Here is a 9,205-nt window from a genome sequence, read left to right on the forward strand (position 1 = left end):
GCATGCTTGTGTGTGTCCAAAACGTGTGGTCACCAGTTCCCACAGCTGGTACACACATGGACAACCAGGGAGGTTTGTGTTACCGGCCACCTCTCACTTATCAACATGTCAGAGCTCAGACTCAGCCAGGCCAGAGACAGAGAGAGTATGTGAGGGGGAAATCTATGGGAACTTCTACTGTTTTCCTGTAAGCCTACATCATCAAATATTCTGTGTCAGACTCCAACAAACACACACGTACACTGACCAAGGCTGGTGCAGTCAGAGCAATAGTCCTCAGATCTGCACAATCACCACGACCCGGCTGTCAGACCATAAAGACGACTGAGCTGTAGGACAACAGCAGACCTTTTAAAGCAGCTTGGCCACGTCACGGTTTGGCATGTCTGTCTGCCTTCCAGGAATGAGGGGAGATGAAGAGGGGAGACAGGATGAAGAGAGGGAGTTGGGGGACATGTGGATCAGGTAACTGTTTGGACGTCATGTCTTAAAGTCATTTACAATCAAATAAACAACACCCAATCTGTGTCTCACTTTTTATTCTTCTCCATCTTTTCTAAAAAAAAAAAAGCTCATCTATCTATATCTATCTATCTATCTATCTATCTATCTATCTATCTATCTATCTATCTATCTATATCTATCTATCTATCTATCCGCCTGTCTGCAGTTAAAAGTAGGTTACAGGAAAATCCCAGACTTCCCTGCTGCTGCTGATTAATGACAATGAGCTCAGCATCCAGATTGAGTCACATTAATGTGAATCGTCATTGACACACTATCGAATACATAGGTGTGTGTATCAGTTTGAGTGTGTACACACACCTGCGTGTGCACTTAAACGCTCTAAAAGAGAGCTCACGCTGGCACAGGCACGTGTTCCTGCAAACTAAAGCAGGAATTGATAATTACGTTGATTGCTTCTCTTTTTTTCTACTTAACTGCGCTCTCAAGCACAAACAGGCTCAAAAGATAACATTAAAATACCAGACACAGCAGCAGAATGTCTGCAGGTTGGCTGTCTGATGCAAATCACCAAGATAAGTCTAAGGTTTCTTCCTGTCAATCACGTGCATGAATCTTTGTCACAAGCCAAGTGAGTGAAGCAATGAGAGGAAAACTATGAGCTAATCACAGAGTGCTGGGCCGCAGCCATACGAGCTCCAGTGTCTCCGCTCCATCACCACAAAACCCTGCAGACAGCAGCGACATCAGGACCACAAGGATTATACTGACCGTGTGTTGTGATGCAATAATATGGGAGAACAAAGCGGGGAAATAAATAAAGAATGTTTGGAGCATGTGGTCGTTCGGTTTTCTTTTTGTATTTCAAAGGATCTGTGGTTTGTAAATATTTTTGTTATTGTTAAAAATGTCTCATGAAAAGATGAAAATCAACAGTTTGTGAGTCTGTCTCCCAATATCTTCTGACACTGTACTCTCCCTTTGTGAGTCAGCTCTAAGCAATCTTGTGTACACCAGTGGTGACATAGATCTCCAACACCACTTCTCTACTGTCATGCTAGCACATTAGAGACACTAAGCTAAAGTACAGCCAATCTGATGGGAACATCATTAATACCACACAGTTTCTGGCTGCACACCAGACTGTTTGGATTAAACTTCCAGTTAGGGTTAAGGCAGGCTACTAAAAGTTTAAAAGTCAAAAACCTGACCAGCAAAACCTGATTACAAAATGTTTGATAAAGCCGAGTAAACAGTCTATTCACAAACATCCCCTTAAAAATATCCTAATGTGGCTAACATAGCCAAGGCTAAAGGTTATAAAGCTATGTTAGCCACAAGGATAATGTAGCTATGCAGCTAATGTAGCTAAATCTACAGCCAACAAACCTGTTAGCTACATAAGATACATAGCCAAGATAGCTAAAGTAGCTAACATACCTAAATCTAAACCAATTAGATATTCAAAATCCACCAGTGTTTGTGTTCATACTCACGGGAAAACATGTCCAACATGTTTCATTGGCTCTGTCTAGCATTTAGAATTGAATAAAATAAGGCTTTCAATACAGCATCAATACTTGAATCAGTTTGCTGACTCCCTAATAGCATCATGCAAGCTAGCTTGTTTGTTAGCTAGGCATATGTTCAAGCTAGTGTCATGTTAGCTTGGAATTCAAACATTTCCTATTGTGTTCATTGAAATCTCCATGAATCCGCTTTTAGCCGCTTGCTAGCTAACTGCAAAAAAATCCTGAAGGTGTCTTGAGTGCTAACGAAGCTGTTGTTCAGTGTGTTTCACAACATGTTTTGTCTCATAGATGTTCACATTGTCTTCCACCGCAAATGTTTTAAAATGTCAACATTCTGAATGTCAGCAATGTATCAACTTTCATGGCAAAAAAACGTCTGCTTCATCAGTGGCACGGTCGGTTAGGCAACTGCCATTTGTTCATGAATCCCAGGTTCAAGGCCAGGTGGTGGCCATGTGTTTGTACTATGCAGGTGAACACCATCATTCTGATCCCTTTTAAATCTTGATCATTAAATCCTCATTAACAGGTGCAAAAGCCTATTTCAGTGTGTCTCCTAAAGCTACACAATATGGCTGTTAAAAAAAAAAAAAAACCTTATGTGAATGCTTATTGACAGTTACCATACTGAATCAAGTTTTACAGACTGTTTGGTAGCGCTCTAGGGTTAAAAATGGTTGATGTTTATTGCCACATGTTTTTATTGCCTCATGTCCTGGAAATACTCATAATCCACCACACTCCTGCAGTTGCACACCTGACTAGTCTGTCAATCATGAAGTTCATGGTTCAAGCCCAGGTAGTGCACATACTCCTGCTCTAATAAAGAATTAAAAAGCAATGCCTGCAAGTCCAGAGTTCACAATGTAATTTTAGGATTTTTTGTATTTTTTTTTTTCAAATTTTAAATGTTAATTGAATATGTTTCTTTTATTTTTAATTGAATTATCTGTTTTATTTAATTTTATTATGCTATTTTCCTTTTTATTTTTATTTTCATATATTTATATTTTTTATTTTTACTTTTGTTTTAAATTTTTATTTTCATCATTTATATTTATTATATTTTAGGTTTTTTCAAATTTATTTTATTTTATTCTTATTTATTTATTTATTGTTATTTTACATTTATTGTAAATTATTATTTTATATATATATATATTTTTTTTAAGATCTATTTTTTTTTTTTTTTTTTGCCCTGTTCATGCCTTTATTAGATAGAGGAAGAATAGAATTGTAGGAGAGCCATGCGGTAAAGGGCCACATGCTTGATTTGAACCAAGACCACCCAGGTACATAGGTAGCACCTTAAACCACTCAACCATCTGCACGCCTTAATGTATTATTTTTCAGTTGATTTTTGTCTTTATTCTTATATTGTATTCCATTTTTGATTTTTCATATGTTTTGTTATTTTATTTTATTATTTAAATTATATTTTATTTTTATATTAATTTTATTTTTATTTTTAGTGGGTTTTTTTCTTTTCATTTTTTCTTTGTTTTTCTCTTCTATTTTTTTTTCAATTTTAATTTTCTATTTTTATTTGAACTTTTTATTGAATTTTTGATCTTTGTGCTATTTTTATTTGTATTTTATTTTTCTTTTTTATTTTGCATTTCTATGGTTTTTGTTTTTATTTACATTCTTAATTTAAATTTTTACATTTATTTTAATTTTCAGTTTAGTTCTTTTTGGTTTTTATTTTTAATTTAATTCTTTATTTCTTTTTCTATCTATTTATTATTCTTTATTTCTGTTTTATAAATTTATTTTATTTTTATTTCATTTCATATTTTATTTTATATTCTTATCTTTTCAGATTTTATTGTTTATGTTTATTGTATATTTATGTTATTTTTATTTAATTTTATTATCTGCTATTAATTTTACTTTTGTTTTGTTTTTTTTATTTGTTGTTTATCTGGTTCTGTAAAAGTATAGCCTGTCTGTCTCCTCAGTTGAACAACAGTTTTCTTTCATTAACAAGATAAAAATAAAACTGGCAAAACAATGTAGGTTGCACCTTCTCTATAGACCTTTTAAAGGCCTGCTACTATTATGACATCACTCACCACAGTTGACGGCAGAAGTTCCAGTGCTGACATTAGGCTACACTATGCATTTCAGTAGACCTGCCTGTTTACTGTTTCATTAAATGCCAGAAAGCAACTATCATTATCAGACTAAACAGATAGTCTTTCCGTTGTTCTGTCTGTCAACATCACATTCATGTACCAGTAAACCTCATGACCTGCTTTGTATACCAAATCTTGAGGTGGAGCGAATGTGCTACATGCAATTTACTAGCATAAACTAATTGTTTTTATTTACCAGGGCATTATGAATTGAAATAATGTTACTTTGGTACTAACACTGGTGTATCAACACTGTCCAATAACTCCAACACTGAAGACTGTTTCACTCAGAATAGAGCTGAAATTACTTTGGGAGTTAAAATTATCTCTGAAAAAAGATACGAACACTTCAGTTTTGCTGTGAACAATAGCTGTTTATTGATGTGATGTGGAATAATGCTCTCATCATCTGCTACTGTATAATCAACAGAGGTAACAAAAAGTACAAGAGCATTGTGCTCAAAGTACAGTTTCTCTAGCCTTGCAAAGCAGAGGGATACACATGTTTCCGTGTTTCTCATTGGCAAATCCATCTTGCAAAGTTCCCGCCCAAACAGCGACGAGGGGCAGTACTTTCAGGCGCAGTGGAGTCGTGACGTATGCGAGCAGCAACAAGAGGCAAGTGCAATTATGGCGGAAGAGCTTAGCATGGATGCTGCTAAAGCGCCAGTTTTATCAGAACTTCATTAAAAGAAGAACAAAGAACGGCATGAGTCGTTTTCTTTTCAGAAATGACAAAAGTCGTGTACTGACATGTCCATGGTCGCCATGGTTTGTGCTATTCTTAGGTAACTGCACACGCACCTCGGTTGCGGCTACATCACATGTTTTGTTGCTCTGACTGGCCCATAAAGATGTGACAGACAGAATCACAATCCAATTTTTTTTTAAATCCTCTGCCCTTTTCCAAACACTTAGTATTGAAGGTTTTCCAGATGGATGTGTGAAACACATCCATCTGGCATGTCAGGTTACAGTTTCTCTGGTTAAAACTCACTTAAACTGAAGTAAAAGTACTGATTTTAAAATGTATTTAAAAAAGAATAAGTACCCAAAATAACTACCTTTCATTCTAATTTCTTGGAACTGAAAGATGAACCTCAGTCTATTTAATTGAAAACAAAGTTGGTGCAGTCTGTCGGTGATTCAGCATCTGTGGCATTCGGTGGCTGGAATAATATTCAATCGTTCCAAAGACAACCAAAGACAAATATTTATCCTCTCAGCTTTGGAGGCTGGTAGCATGATCCTTCCAAGTTTTTTAAGTCATCTCTCATGGGACTAATTCATCAAAGAGACATGTATGCACAAGCATGCACATAGGTTTTGGTAAGTTTCTCACTCATACTACAAAATCTATCAAACTTCTCTTCTTTTTCCCTGTTCAAGCAGAAAAATATGACTTTTTCATCTGCGTGCTTCAGATAAATCATATTGCATCACCTTTGACCTACTTGGAGATGTTTTCATCATTTTTATAACCTATTCACTTCAGCCAGTAGAAGTTACCTGAGCAGGATTGCACTCACAGATTATTTTACTGAAGGTTTTGACTGAGCAGCAGAATGAGAACCGGCACTCATTTTTTTACTGGTTTGTCCCCTCTGTTCCCAGACCTTATGACATCTGTGAGGCTTTCAAGCACTCCCTTCCTGCCTCCTCCTCTCCCAGTCTCCTCCTCTTGAAATAAACAAACAAATAAAAAAATCTGGCAGCACAGCATGGGGGCTGACAGGAGTAATGTATGGCTCTGGGTGAGGTGAGGCAGACGATGCTCCGATGCACTTTGTTGCACAAATGGAGTTGGACTCAGGAAGCAATGAGCAAGAGTGTGTGCATGAATCAGGTCTGTTAAAATACTACTCGCATCCTGGGCCCCCTTCAACTACACACACTTGTATACACAGACACGCTATTATGTAATATGCCTGTCGCTCACTCATGGAGAGTAGCCAGGACAGTTTGTAACTGTTTGGCCTTCCATATAGACAATTACAGTATGTTACATGCATAAAGTTTCAAGAATTAAGTCTTCATAATTAAGTCAAATGAAGACATTAAGTTAACCCTTGGCTGAAATGTCAGTAAAATCAAAATAACAGCTGTTTGATTAATTTCATGGTCTCCAGATGAAAAATCCTTATGACTGTGGTGATCACAAATTTTTCTTCAGTAAATGTCTCTACACATAATCAGACTCATTCTGGCTGTTAGAGTGTGCTGTAAATGGTTGAATTATCTAAAAGTGTGTTGGGTAGTTAGTGTGTGAATGTGGTGTGAATAGGTAAGCATGACCTAGCTCTATAAATTTGAATATCATCATAAAGTTGTTTTATTTTAGTAATTCAATTCATAAAGCAAAAATAAATTCATTACTCACAGACTGATATATTTTAAGTGTTTACTAGTATTTCTTTTAATTTTGATGATAATGGCTTACAGCTAAAATTCAGTATCTCAGAAATTAGAATATTACTTAAAACCAATAAAAAATGTTTTTTTTAAACACAGAAATGTTTGATTATATAAAAATATGAGGATGTACAGCACTCAATACTTGATTGGAGCTCCTTTTGCATGAATTACTGCAGCAATGTGGCATGGAGTACTATGAAGTGGAGTTTCCTAAACATACAAGAATATGATCAGGACTAGTATATGTTGCCTACCATTGGTGCAAAATGAATAATTACATTTCAATCAGGAGAGACTTAATACAAGTTTAACAAAGTCAAGTTTTTGAAATGTATAAAATTGTGAAATGTCTTCAGTGAATACTCTCTGTTGTGAGGTCGACCGCAGGACAGGACACCCTCCTATGGAGTCAAGACTCTGGTGGTGGTAAACAAAGGATTAGGATGAAATGAGAAAGAAAGTTCTGAGGAGCAGATTTCCAAGGAGCTTGGCCCGGACACTGATGAGATGACTTGGAAGTAGTGATGAAGGGATGCAGGATGCACAGAGCAGCTTGACCCAGACACTAATGAGATAGCTTGGAGGTGGTGATGAAGGGATGAGCTGAACATGGACACCGATGGGATGTAATGGAGGTGGCTGGGGTGGAGGAGGGTTGCAGCGGTCAAACTGAAACAACTGACTGTGGAGGAAGGAGGACAGATTTTGAAATAAGAGAGCTGCAGGGTGATGGATTGAGAGACGTCATGGCTGAAAGGGATTGGCTCAGAGCTTAAGTGAGTAGAAGCCCATATACCAGCTGATTACCAGAGAAGAAAAAGGGAGACATGTTAATGAGTGATTATTGATGAATGGAAATAAATAAGTCTTCCTGCTTGAACTTACATTGAGCTTTGTTTACTCAAATTTCTGTAAAAGAGTAGTTTTTTGGGTATTTGTACTTTTTTTGAGTACATTTTGAAATCAGTACTTTTACTTGGCAAAGTTTCATACAGAGAAACCGTACTTAGACTTTAATACAAAACTCTTATTTTTTTCCACCACTGTTGACTACACAGTAGCACAAATCCAGAGAATAATTCCAGATCACATCCAAAACCAGCTGATGGACACAGCAAGAACTGGAGTTATTTGACAGTGTTAGTCCACCAGTGTTAGTTTAACTCTAAAGGGTCAATTGATTTAAGCTTTGCCCACTGCGATTTCAAATCTAGGGGGATGTGAGGGTGAAGTTTCCCATCATGCCCTTGGGCTAAGTGTCTAGATGGGTCTTACGCTGAAAATAGACCTGCAGCATTTCTGAAACGAAGCGGAGCGAAGTGTCGGTCCAGGCACGAGCTGCTGCACGATTCGCTGGTGTTCCGCGGCGCGCACGCTGTATATGGAAATTGGGGGTCATATGTGTAAAGTTCTGAGGTCCAGGGCACTCTGCAGCAGGTTATCGTCAATGATGTCTCTGTACATTGCTGCATTCATCTATCACTCAACCCTGTCTCCCACTTCCTGCTGCTTAAACACACCCCCACAGCATGATGCTGCCACCATGTTTCACTGTTGGGATGGTATTGGCCAGATGATGAGTGGTGCCTGGTTTCCTCCGGACATGATGCTTGGCATTCAGGCCAAAGAGTTCAATCTTTGTTAGATCAGACCATTATTCTTGCCAATAAAGAAATATCATATTTTACTATACAACTCCTCAGGAGCTACTCAGTGCCTAAAGTAAACTTAACATGAAGTACTTTTTACTTGTATTTGAGTAAACTTGAAGGCCAGTAATCTTACTTTTACTTAAGTAAATTTTAACCAGAGTAACTGTACTTTTACTGGAGTACAACAGTTGTGTTCTTTTTCTACCTCTGTTTACAGTGAAAGCTATGACTGTCTTGGGTCTTACCTGGGTTTGCAGCAATGGGATCCCACCCTCTGCCCATGGGGCGAACTCTTCACCCTCCAGATGAGCTTGCAGGGCTCCCCACCTGGACCTGTTTTGATCATGAACACATCAGCATTACCCTGACACACAAGACTTAAGGTATGATTTGGCAGGCTATGAACACATTTTTGGTCTGGACTATATGTCAAGTCTTTCTTGATAGATGTTGGATTTAAACTCAGGCTCTGGATATGACACTTGATTTCTCTTTCATCTTTTGTTCCTTGGAATAAAGGACCCATTTGAGCATTTTTATGGCTGAGTAAAACAGTAGTTACAAAATGTTGGCTACATTTATCTCCTGCTTAACATCATAAACTCCATTCTAAAGCAATGTGGAGAAAATGAAATCATTCTGTGGCACAAACAGGAGGAGAGTGGATACTGGAATAGAAATGGGAGGGGGTTTCTACAGTCATAGACTCCCCTCTTCATTGTATCATAGTTGTTGTACCATAATCTGCAAGCTCTTGTCTGTTCAAATAAAGCAACAAATAAAAAAATAAATAAACTGACATCTTAATGGACTCAGGTGATTTCTCTTGAGGCACCATCTAATCAGAGCCATGGACTCCAATTTTAAAGAAACCCAGAGGGTGCGGATTAAAAAAGGTCTCTGCCTGAGGCTATAGTGGCACAGGACTACAGCAGGGATGGCATACCGGACTTTCCTGCTGAATTACAGGCAGTCAAGTTGCATTGTGGGTAATGTATGCACC

This window comes from Cheilinus undulatus, linkage group 10 (genome assembly GCF_018320785.1).
Source record: "Cheilinus undulatus linkage group 10, ASM1832078v1, whole genome shotgun sequence".
Lineage (NCBI taxonomy): Eukaryota > Metazoa > Chordata > Actinopteri > Labriformes > Labridae > Cheilinus > Cheilinus undulatus.